The sequence below is a fragment of the Pinus tabuliformis genome, chromosome 5_1 (assembly GCF_031772625.1).
Source record: "Pinus tabuliformis cultivar Carrire ecotype Pingquan chromosome 5_1, CPIR1, whole genome shotgun sequence".
Taxonomy (NCBI): domain Eukaryota; kingdom Viridiplantae; phylum Streptophyta; class Pinopsida; order Pinales; family Pinaceae; genus Pinus; species Pinus tabuliformis.
Genome location: NC_142305.1, coordinates 668,628,151 through 668,641,753, shown reverse-complemented (window position 1 = coordinate 668,641,753; position 13,603 = coordinate 668,628,151).

Below are 13,603 nucleotides of genomic sequence, written 5' to 3'. Positions count from 1 at the left end.
TGGGAGTGTAGATATTGAAGTAGTTGATGATCAGTATGTATTACTGTCTCTTTGCCCATTAAGTAATGTTTCCATTTTTTCACACTCTGAACTAATGCATACAATTCTTTATCATATGTAGGATAGTTAACTATAGTAGGATTAAAAGTCTCAGAATGATAACATATGGGTTACCGTGTTGTGTCAACACTGCTCCCATGGCATAGTCACTGGCATCAGTTTGGATTTCAAATGGTCTTTGCATATTACGCAGTTCTAGTACAAGTGCTGTACTAATCTTTTCTTTCAAGGTGTCGAAGGCTTTTTGATGTTTGCCTCCCCACTGAAACACCTTGTTCAATCCTGTTAAAGCATGTAAGGGAGCTGCAATTGAGGAAAATTTAGAAATGAACTTCCTCCAATATTGTGATGCTCCTAAGAAGCTTCTCACTTCTGTAGCAGACCGAGGTTTAGGCCAGTTTACAATGACTACCACTTTAGAGGGATCTATCTTCAATTCACCACCCCTACTATATGACCCAAGTAGTTTAGAGATGTCTTTCCAAATTCACATTTTGAGAGTTTAACATAAATTTTTTCTCTTTTTGAAACATCTAGTGTCTGCTTAACATGCTTTAAATTTTCTTCCCACATTTTACTAAAAATTAGAATGTCATCCAGATACACAATAACAAAATCATCAAGAAAAGGTCTGAGTACATCATTCATTAATCTCATGAAAGTAGTAGGAGCATTGGTCAAGTCAAAAGGCATAACCAGCCACTCATACAATCCCTGCTTTGTCTTGAAAGCAGTCTTCCATGAATCTTGCTCTGCAACTCTGACCTGATGGTATCCACTGTGCAAGTCTAGCTTGGTGAAATAAACAACTTCCTTCAATTGATCTAAAAGATCATCTATGCGAGGAAGGGGATAACGATTCTTGATTGTTATCTTATTCAATGCTCGGTAATCAATGCACATTCTCCACGAGCCATCTTTATTTCTCACCAAAATGATTTGTGACCCACATGGTGATGTGCTAGGCCTGATGAACCCCTTCTCGAGCAACTCTTGCACCTGCTTCTTGATTTCAGCATTCTCTAAAGCAGAAAACCTATACATTCCAATGTTAGGCAATGGAACATCTTGCTGCAAAATAATATCATGCACTATTTCCTTTTTGGGTGGCAGACCTTTAGGTTCTTGAAACAAGACATCATACTCTGAAACAACGTTTTCTATATCAGCTTGCTGCTTAGCATTACAACCCTCAAATACATTGGTTTTATCAGTTTTTTTTTCCTTTATAACCATTAGTAAGAATTGTTTGCATGAATTTATCATTCTTTTCATTTGCCTCGATTTTATGAGAGTGTAATTATTCTTTAGCTTGTGAGCTCTTACAAAGTATTCAATTCCATATTTAACAAGTAGATACTTGTTCTCAGCTCTATAGAAAATAGCCTTTCTATCATACAAGTAAGGACTTCCTAAAACAATCCCACATATTTCCAAAGGAATTATGTCTAACTCAACCTCATCTACAAATGCTAACCCAAAAGAAAACTTGAGTTTGCACTGTCTAGTCACTTGTAGTTGTGCTTTATCATTCAACCATCCTAATGGGTATAGTTTCTTGTGAGGTGTAGTTGCTAATCCCAATTTCTTTACAATTGCTTCAGAAATTAAATTTACTTGTGAGCCACTATCAAACAAAGTATCAATCTTTTGATATTTGGAAGTAACTCGAATATGGAAAAGATCATGTCTTTTTCTCTCATTTTCTTCAGTAGTAATAGATTGAGCAGAATTACTAGTAGATGCTTTAGAATTCTTACCCTTGATACCTGTGGCTGCATTAGTTGTTTCATCTCTCGAGTCTGACCCCAAATCTTTTTGAATAGCTGCAACAGTCTTCTTCTTCTTGCCCTCGAACTTCTTAGGTCTCAGCTCTGGATGCAGAATCCAACAATGCTCATCATCATGCCCATCCTTTTTACAGTGAGTGCATGAAGCTTTGCTTTTCTGTGCAGTATTAGCCTTCCTTGCTTTCCACTTCTGTTTTCTTTTCTCCTTGCTCTTGCTTGCAGTGGGTTGGGATGGTCCCCCAACTTCTGGATTTCCATTCTTTCCTCTAGCTGCTAGATGAGTAGCCTGTACAGATACCTCATCTATACTAGTGGGATTGAACATGAGGATGGTATGCCTCATGTAGCTATGTAGACCACCAATTTACTTCAACAGAGTTTCTGGTGAGTCTAATGAAATTCCTAGAATCAATGCTCTCTTTCTAAATTCTTGAGTGTACCCTTGCACACTTTTCCCTTTCAACTGTTGAAGAGTTTGCCAACTCATCATGGCTTGTTGCATGTAGGCCAATGGATAGAATTGCTTCTTGATTGTAGAAACAAAGTCACTCCAGACAGAGATAGTCTTACCATGTCTTTTCATATCAGCTTGGGTTCTTCCTTCCCACCAAACCAAGGCAGTGCCTCCTAGGCATAGGCTTGCCAGCTGAATCTTGCTCTTGTCTGAGTCGATGTTCTGTACTCTACAATACACATCAATTTGTCTAATCCAATTGTCCAACTTTTCAGCATTTAGTTGTCCATCATATATAGGCAAGTCAAATTTAACATCTAGCTTGATCAGAGATGCTTTCTTATTATGCACAGGGCTATTAGGAGGTGTGAGGAAGTTTTCCTCTTTCCCTTTTCCTTTTGAGTGGTCATGGGAATGAGACTCATCTTCTTCTTTGTCTTGTTTAGAACCCAATGAATCCTCACCATTATGCTTTCTAAAGTCCCTATACATTTCTTCTACCATAGACTTTATAGCTAGGGAACTTTCTATGAATTGAGGGTCTGGCCCCACATAACCTTCCTCTGACATTGTCTTCCGAGGATAGACACTCCCAATTTTAGGATTAGTTTTGACCAACTCTCCTTCTCCTAATTTGAGCTTTGATTTAGTGAGCATTCAACAGCTAAACCAACACAAGCTTGTCTAACCTTATAGCTTAAAGCTCTGATACCACTTGATATGATAATCACCCTATGAGTGATCTCAGTTAAGATTTATTAAATGAAGGTATTACAGACTCATGTGCTGGTGTGTGTCTATGTTATTTAGGCAATGGATCGATTAGATTGCAAATACACAGACACTTGAAATGGAAAACAACAGAGAAATACAGTAAGCAATTATAAGAACACAATAATTTAATAAGGAGTTCACCCTATCCTCCAGGGCTACGTCTCCGGTCCAGCTTTTAGTGGTGGCCTTCTTTTATTATGTCTCAAAGCAGAGAATTACAATGAAGGAGCTTAATGTGAGTCTCCTAGATAGAATTTGCTTGGTAGGGTGGTTCTTGGATGCCCCAAGCCACTAGAGTATACAGACTCTTTTCCGTACCAGCTCTGGGACCTTTTGGGTCTTTAATGGAGAAAGCCTAATGTGGTGCTCAGTCTGGACAGATCCTCTCTAGGATGGCTTCAATCTCTCAACCTCTTTGGTGCTCGATGATGCCTTTGGTCAGCTCGGCCCTCTGTCTTCCATTCTTCTTTTGCTTCACTGTCTTTTCTTTTCTCTATTCTTCCCTTCTCTGTTTTGTCCTCCTCTCGGGGTTCCCGTGTCCTTCTGCTTTACCTGTGCATGGCTTTAAGGCCATATGTTCTCATGGATGTTCGCTTCCCCTTCCACCTCCGTCGGTTCACCTGCTACAGCTTTGCTTCGAGTTCCCTGTTCTAGAGTCATCATCAAACTCACAGGGAGTGGCCACATGTCCTCCTACAGCTACGCTAACTCACTTCGTCGGTTCGGTTTTTCCGTTACATCATGGAATGAGTCTTTTGCCACCTTGGCAATCAAATCAGACGTCAAATTTTTACAAATTGCAGCTTAATCCCTTGTCGATTTCGTTTTCCCATGGGGTGCGATCTCAGCCGTTAGATCTGGGGCCTCCAGATCAGATGCCATTCGCACATTTCATGCGGTTGACTTTCTCAACCATTAGCGCGCGATCAGTGGCGGTTTTCTCTCTCCTCTGCTTGCCATGTGTCGGGCGCTGAGTGGGATCACTCCGTTTTCATCAATTCCTTTCACTGCTTGAGGGTGCCCCCAATTAATACCACTGGTTTTCGGAGCGTGGGTCCCGCCTTGACCTTTAGCCTTTTCCCCACGGTTTTCCCGGTTCTCCATGTGACCTAGCACTCGGGGCCTTCCCATTTCGAGGGGGTTTTGCCCAACGATGCGTGATTAGTGCTAAGCGCTAATCACACATCAAAATCTGCCTCTGTTTCCCGATATGGGTTTCCCAGGGGCTAGTTTCACCTCCCGTGTAGTCTCCATGGGCCTCGGTTAGTGTGCTTTGACCGAGGTCCTCGTCGTTCCACACTGGCTGCTAACTGCCACTATTCAGAGGTGTTTTTTACCACTGTTTCTTAATTCTTTGATGTCTATCCCGACTTGATATAGTCATGGTCCTTCTGACAATTCTTCATGGATCCAATTTGGATCAAAATCCGACCAGGTTCAGGACTTCCATGTACCACCCAACCATAGACGTGGCTAAACCAAATCTCTCTTTCATCCAGTCACCCCCGTGCCATATTTCAAACATGAATGTGGGATCTTGTAGAACAACCAATCCAAGAAAAACCAAGGGAATCCAGTGGTTAAACCACCTCCACCCTCACCAAACAGTGATCAAACCAAAATCGGTGATCTGATCACAACCGAACCGAACTTAGAATGCCATCCAGAATCCATCACTATCCTTGAGGAATTTTCCATTTCCTTGTCTCTCAGGATTTATCGCAATCCAATCCCGGATCACCAGGCCCTAAACCGTGACTAGTCTCTCAGGCTTTACCACAATCCAAACCTGGATCACTAGGCCCTAAACCAATACTTCTCCCTCAGGCTTTACCATGTATCCCTCCAAAATCAGTCAAGGGATTCCTGGGCCTTTGGGAATGAACCTTGAGACCACCTTTGCCCCGGATTCTGAAATCCATCCAAAAAACCAAAGCTGAAAATCGAAATAAACATCCCAACACGATGGCATCTGGAAAAATTCAAGGCTAGGCTGAAAACCACTATCATAACTCGGAAAAACCATGCCACTGACAACAAAATAACCATACACCAACATGCAAATCCATGCATGTCCAAATCAGCAAGAAAATCACACATGTAAAAGGTTACTTGTAAGTATTCCTGCTAAAGCTGCATGATCCTGCTGTTATTCCTTGATCCTTGGTTTCCTTCCTTTCCCTTTTCTTGTTTTTCGTTCCTTGATCCAAAGCTAGAGTGCACCAAGAAAACTCTAAGTGACCAAGAGTGAGAGAGAGAGAGAGAGACAATAATGAGAGGGCTCCAAACTTGAACTAACAAAAGGTTACCAACTAATCCTCAGAAGCCTTTTTATGAATGAGGCCTCTATTTTCATCATTTTCCATTATTTTCCTTCAATTTCCTCCTCACATTCAACTTGTGACCTTTCACCTTACTTTTCTATTATTTTCCTTTATTTTCATTAATAAATGTGCCAAAATGCCTTTTTTCCTTTTAATGCCTTTTCCTTAGCCTTTGCCAATTGTCCTTAGCCAAAACACACATCTAGTGATGCCCACTAGGATATCTTTGCCCAATAATTAGCTTGGAATAAGTATCCCTTAACCGTGGTCTTATTTTGCCTTTAATAACTTTTATTACATGAAATTTTCACCAAGGCTGTTACAAAACCCTCCCCTTGGGGAACACCATACTCAGTGTTAAACCACACCAAGACCTCAGCAAAACTACTAAAAAACAAACATACTACCCATGGAGTTTTATAACTTAGCTCGTTGCAGTGTTTACAATGAAAGACCTGCTCAAAAGAAAAACATCATGACAACATGAAAATATAACAAACATAATAATATGACACCCATACCGCTTATTGGAGCTTTATAACTTAGTTCATGGTGGTATTTATATACATATACATATACATACGTATACCCAAACATCAACAAAACATATGGCAAACATTTACCAACATCAAACCAAAACTGCTTTGCCTCAACCGACAAACAATGAAGGATACAAGGCCCACATCTAATCTGCCATCTCCCATGTAGCTTCTTCAGGCCCAAAGTGCTTCCATTGCACTTTAACTTTCTCTATGGCCTTTTCCTGAGCATGAGATGTTTTTGCTGCAATATGCACTGAGGTTTTGACTAGAATTCTCCTTCTTGCTCCACCTAAATACAAACCAACCAATAACATGCTCAACATCCTTTATATACTTCTTAAGCAATGAAATCTGTAAAACATCATGGAATTTCACTGTTGAAGGCAATGCAAGTTGATATTCCACTAGTCCAATAATCTTAAGGATCTTGAAAGGCTCGCAATAATGTGGTGCCAACTTGGCACACAAACCAATCCTCAAAGTTATTTTCTTGGGTTTGATGCACAAATACACATGCTCCCCAACCAGAAACTCCTTTAATACCCTATGATGATCCACATAACTCTTTTTTCTATCTCGTTCTTCCTTTAGATTCTTCTTTATAACTTGCATTTCCTACTCCATGTCTACCAACATGTCCCGTCCAATAAGTGTCATGTTCACTGGATCACTCCAGCTGATGAGAGTGTTACAACTCTGTCCATACAATGCCTCAAAAGGAATGATCCCCAATGACTCCTAATAACCATTTTTATATGCGAACTCAACCAATGGAAGATACTCCTCCCATTTCTTCTTCTAATGCATTACGTACATCCTCAACATATCCTCCAAGATCATGTTGAACCCTTCTGTCTGTCCATCTATCTGTGGATGATAAGCTATACTGAAGGCCAAGTTTGTACCCAAACCTGCAAATAATTCCTTCCAAAACTTGGAAGTGAACTTTGCATCCCTGTCCGACACAATCTTCTTTGCAACACCATGCAGTCTAATTATCTCTTTGATGAACACCTGTGCTACCTCACTGGCTGAATATGTAGTATTTATTGGAATGAAGTGAGCTACCTTTCTTAACCTGTCAACCACGACCATAATAGAGTCATGCTGCTTTACTGTTCTCAGAAGATTTGTGATGAAATCCATGGAAATGACCTCCCATTTCCATTCTGGAATCACTATAGAATGTAGTAAACCACCTGGATGCTTACATTTCGCCTTGACCTGTTGACAATCTAAAAATCTAGCCACGAAATCTTCTGCTTCCTTCTTCAAATTCGGCCAATAATAAAACTTCTTTACTGCCACCAACGTCTTCTAATATCCTAGATGACTCGAGTATGGCTTGGCGTGAAATTCCCTCATGATAAGCTTCTTGATCTCACTATAATTTGGCACATAGATCCTGTCTCTAAATATCACAAACCATCTATCATGAGATGATAGCCTATATCCTGATCACCTGTACATGTACTTGTACCTATGCTCTGTTGTAACTTGTGCATAATCTCCATGTATTTTTCATCCTATTATCCTCCCTGTAAGATCCTATCCTTTAACTCTATCCCATAAGAACTCATAGCTGATATATGATTTACCTATACCTTCCTGCTAATAGTGTGTGCAACTCGGTTCTCCTTCCCTTTGATGTATCTGAGCTCGAAGTCAAAATCACTAAGGGCAGCCAACCATCTAACTTGCCTGGCATTTAGATTTGGTCGATCAAACAAATATATCAACCCAGTATGATTACTAATCAATGTAAATCTCCTGCTAAGAAGATAGTGCCTCAACATCTTTAATGCATGTATAATCGTTGCTATCTCAAGATCATGCATTGGATAGTTATGCTCATACTCATTACATTTTTGTGACTCATAGCATACTACCTTCTCTTCTTACACAAGAACTTCACCAAGTCCTCTCTTGCAAGCATTTGTACACATTACAAACTCCTTTTCTAGATCCTTAATCTTTAGCATTGGTGCATATGTCAACAACTGCTTAAGCTACTCAAAAATTACCTCACATTCTTTTGTCCATTCGAACTTCTTACCTTTCCTCTGCAATGATGTGATAGGATATGAAATGCTCAAGAAGTTCCTGATGAACATCCTGTAGTAAACTTCCAATCCCATGAATGATCTCACCTCATCCACATTCTTAGGAGTTTCCCACTCCATAATAGCCCTTATCTTTTATGGATCCACTGATATGCCATCCTTGGAAATAACATGCCCCAAATAATGCACCTTTGTCTGAAAGAAGATGCAATTGCTAAGATTAGCATACAACTGATGCTCTCTTAGAAATCTCAACACTGCTGCTAAATGCTCAACATGTTCTTCCTCATTCTTAGAATATACCAGTATGTTATCAATGAATACAATAACAAACTTGTCCAGATAAGGACACAACACACTATTGATCAAACACATAAATGTAGCTGGAGCATTAGTCAAATTGAATGTAACAACAACAAACTCATAATGCCCATACTTGGTCCTAAACACAGTCTTAAAGATATCCTCTTCCTTGACACATACCTGATGGTACCCCGATCTCAAGTCAATCTTAGAGAACATTGTTGCTCCCTTCATCTGATCAAACAAATCATCAATCCTTGACAATGGTTACCTATTCTTGATCATAACTTTGTTCAGCTGCATGTAGTCAATGAACAATCTAAGAGTACCATCTTTCTTCTTCACGAACAACACTGGTGCACCCCAGGGCGATACACTTGGCCTAATGTACCCCTTGTCCAACATTTCCTTTAGCTGCAACTTTAACTCAAACAACTTAGGTGTGCTCATCCTGTAAGGTGCTTTTGATGTTGGGGCTACCCCTAGAACCAACTAAATAGAAAAGTCTACCTCCTTGTGAGGTGGAAATTCTGTAATGTCCTCAGGAAACACATCCTAAAGCTACTGCAAAACTGGGTATCTTCTTAACACATTTACATCATCAACCTCCTTACCCTTGTCACTATAAATGTGTACTGCAACATCACACAACCTTTTATGCAACTACGCTTAGCCTGCATAGTAGTAACCATCCTCACTGATGTAGGCTTCTTCTTCCCTTGCAAAGTCCTCTTTCCCCACTATCATCCACACACTCAATGGCCTTGTCGAAGCAATCTACTTTGGTTATGTGAAGATATAGCCAATCCATTCCCAAAATCATACTATACAAACCCAATGGTAATACATTCAAATGTTCTGTTGTAGGCATACCATTTAACTCAAATGCACAAGCTCTTACACAATGGTGGACTCACTTCTTTGTACCTATAACCAACTGTACCAGCCAAGATTTTGCATGCACTTATTTTCTTAAACCACAATTATCCATCGGGTCAGGATTAATATAACTATAGCTAGATCCAGGATCAATCAAAATAGAAACAACTTGATCATAAAGCTTACCGTCCATCTCAATGATCGATGCCTGATGATCTGCCTACTTGTTTTCCATAGCTACATAGATCCAAGGAATGCTATGACCAACATCACCAATTGTATGTGCCTCTTGAGCACTGTAGATCTGGGGTCTACCACCACTATGATACTGTAGACAATCCCTCTTACGATGATCCTTACCACATATCCAACACTGTAATGGTTCCCTACCACTGCCTCTAGCCTGCTACTCTCCACGTCCCTTCTTGGCTATATTGAATCTCTTGTAAGGAACAACATTTTATTTCTCACTTGCATGTTGAGGTATTCCTCTATTTGGTGTTCATTTTCCTTTAGATTTCTCATTTCTTTTCAAGTCATGCTTGGGCTCAACTTTGCGCTTTGACTTCTCATAACAATGCTTCAACTTTCGAATGGCCTCCTTCAACGATCTAGGCTCATCGAACTCAAACCTGTCTCTGTATGCAACTAGTAGTCCACTGATGAATCTTTGAACCTTTTCCTTCTCCTCCCTAAGGTAAGGCACATATCTCGACAACTCCAAAAATATACTAGTATACTCATTAGCTGTCATAGAACCCATCCACTACTCATAAAACTTCTTAGCTCTATTGTCATAGTACCTCTCAAACAAGTACTTCTTCTTGAAGAGCCTTTCAAATGAATGCCAAGTCAAATCATCCTCATGTATACCTTTGAAATTCTTCCCATATTCCCACCAAATATCTAGTTTACCTTTGACACTGAAAGTGGTTATCTTTGCTTTCATGTTTTCTGAACAATCATGCAATCAGAAGAATTTCTTCATACCAAGAAACCATTCTTCTGCATCCTGTGACTTATTCATATCTCCATCAAAGGTAGGTGTATTTTCCTTCTTAAACTCATTCGACAAGTATCCCATATCACTCCTCCTGTAAGGATGATGATGATGATGATCATTGTTAGGACCCTACATTGTCCCTTTTTGACCATATATTTTGCTAGTATGTCATCCTTTTTCAACCTATATCTAAAGTCCATGTTATGAATTTAATCCATTTTTCCTAAGGTATACAATATTTCTTCTCATTACTATATGTTTAATTTATTTTACATATAATTACATTACCTTCATAGTTAATCGTTGAATCGGATAGTTGTTGAAACAATTATCATTGCAGTCTATGTTGCTGAAATAGCCTGGAGACTACAGGATTATCATTATAGGTTATGTTGCTGTAATAGTTAGAACGATGTCCAAATCCCATTGTTGAAACAGTCGTGATTTGTATTCTATATTCGACAGCAACAGAAGAAGATCATTGAAGGAGCTGCTACACTGGCTGTAACAACCACATTCCAAAGTCAGCATTAACATAACCATTGTAATAGCATTTTGTTAATGGGAAAACTGATTACCCAATTTTGGTATATTGGGTTAAAGATAGGACTTACAATGTAATCAATTGTAATAGATGTCTCCTCTTTAAAAAGAGGAGACATCTACATTAGAGGGGGACGGATAGACTGCTGGAAGGTTTTGGAGCTGAAGGAAAAGAAATAGAATCGTTTTGTAACATGACATATTGATGGATGAATAAAATACTTTTTTGAGCATTTCTTTCTAGTTTTTGTTTCCTGGGGAATCTTGTGAGAAGGATAGGGCCCACCTTCATTACAAGATTCACCCATTACATTTCTGCAGTGTGTTAATTGTGTTTTCTATCTATACCTTGTTAAAGTTCTATTTACTGAATGTTGCTCATGCGTTATTGCTGAACTCTGTTTTTCCAATTGATTGCTGCATTACTTTCTTGAACTCATTTACAGTTAATCCGTGAGTGTTTTATTGGCAATTAAGTTTACAGAGTGAGTTGATAAGCATGGTAATCAGAAACAGGTGTTGAAGGTTCTTGCTTGGGGAACATGGTCTTGTTCTCTGTTACAGCATAGCTAGTGCTTTCTTTTGTAGAGTGACTCCTTTTATTAGATTGCTCTTTTTAATGAAATCAATCATTCTTTGATAAATAGATTTTTTTTGTTGTAACTCAGAGTAGAGTTTTAGTTTTCTTAGAACAAGGTGTGACTAGTATACTTATTACTACAACTTTTGCTGCTTTTGAGATTGAGTACATATAATGCATAGTTGCCTTTGAAATAACAGACTTCCCTGGGTTGACAATTTATGTAGCACTTAGTTGTCTAAATTAATCAATAATTAAAGTGACCAACATTTTGGTGCCGTTGCCGGGGAAGGCAATTGTAGATTTCAAAAGCATTAACATTTTTCTTTTAGAAATGCAGAATGCATGAGAGGACGCAAGAAAAACAACCATACAGGTGGCAAGGTAAAGGAGGAGGAAGAAATACCTTTATTTATGATATTATATCAAAGGCTGAAACTTCTTAGAGGTTGAGCTCTCGGAAGCCCAAGCCTCAGCACTCCCTCCAAACAGACTACGAAACAAAGGAAGTTGTGGGTCCTGAAAAAGTTGAGGAAACAGTAGAAGAAATTGAAAAATCAACAGAAGATTTTAATGAGTTGGTTGAGGAAATTGAGGAACTAGTTGAAGACATTGAGGGGTCAATAGAGGACATTGAGGAACCAATTAAGGATGCTGAGGAGCTAATAGAAAACATTGAAGACAGAGCACGTGCAGCAGGAGAACAACCAATGGAAGAGAATAATGAAGGATTCTATAATGGAAGACAGGAAGGAAGAGGGGAGAATTCTCTCTCTACCTTGGGATTTCCTATTGGGGATCTTCCTAGGTCTTCAATGATTAGGTCTTCAAACTGGAAGGAGTCATTGAAGACCTAATCATTTTAGTTGAGTCCTGGAATTACCCAGCTGACTTTGTGGTGTTACAGACTAAAACAAAGTTGGGGGGACACCCTCTAATTCTGGGAAGGCCCTGGTTAGCTACAGCCGATGCCTTTATTAGCTATAGATCTGGCTCAATGACAATTTCTAATGGGTGTGAAACCAAGCAGCTTACCTTCTACCCTCATGCCACACCTATGATTAATAATGACAATTCTGTATGGTTGGACTATGATGATGATGCTACCCAACCTATTTTGACTATCGGACAAGCTTTAAGTCTTAAAGATACCACTGAAGATGAAGTAATTAATAATTTTATTTGTGAACCTTCCTCGATCATTGCTGAAACACACAACCACTTGACTGCAATTTTTGAATCTGATACCCAGGAAAAGTTTAAATCAGAAGATCTACCTCAAACATCAACCACCATCTCTTCTAAAAGCATAATAGTAGAAATCAAACCTGGCAAAACATTGAATATAAACCCTAATTTAACAGATGCTGAAACACAACAATTAATGAAGCTACTTCGTGAAAATAAGGAAGCATTTGCATGGGATTATACAGATATGAAGGGAATCTCTCCTGAATTATGTACTCATTGCATCTATATTAAGGAAGGTTTACAAAGGATTTTTCGGCGAAGATCACATGAGACATCATTTGTAAACTTGATATGGATCACAGAAGCCTAAACTCTACTATTAAGGAAGGTTGCCGACCAATCTGTCAACCCCATCGACGAATGAATCCTAATTTAAGGGAAATTGTCAAAGAAGAACTTTAGAAATTACTTAATGCAGGGTTTATATATCCTATATCTGATAGTGAATGGGTTTCTCCATTGGTTATAGTACCTAAGAAAAATGGGAAATGGAGAGTATGTGTAGATTATAGAGCCTTAAACAAAGCAACTCAAAAGGATCAATTTCCCTTGCCATTCATTGATCAGGTGCTAGATAGTTTGTTAGGAAAGAAATTATTCTCCTTTTTAGATGGTTTTAGTGGGTACAATCAAATAAAAATTGCACCCCAGGACCAGGATAAGACCACTTTTACTAGTCCCTGGGGAACTTTTGCCTATAGAGTTCTCCCATTTGGACTATGTAATGCTCCAACAACTTTTCAAAGAGCAGTGATAGGAATCTTTTCTGATATGATTAATGACTCCATGGAGATATTTATGGATGATTTCACCCCTTATGGTGTGTCTTTTGAAGATGCATTGCAAAACCTTGAAAAAATACTTAAACGTTGTGTACAAGCTCATCTTTCCTTAAGCACTAAAAAATGTCATATGATGATGAATGAGGGAATTGTACTTGGACATTTCATTTCATTTCAAGGACTTGATGTAGATCCATCCAAAATACAGGTAATTCAGAATCTTCCTATTCCTAGAACACAAACCGATGTAAGAAG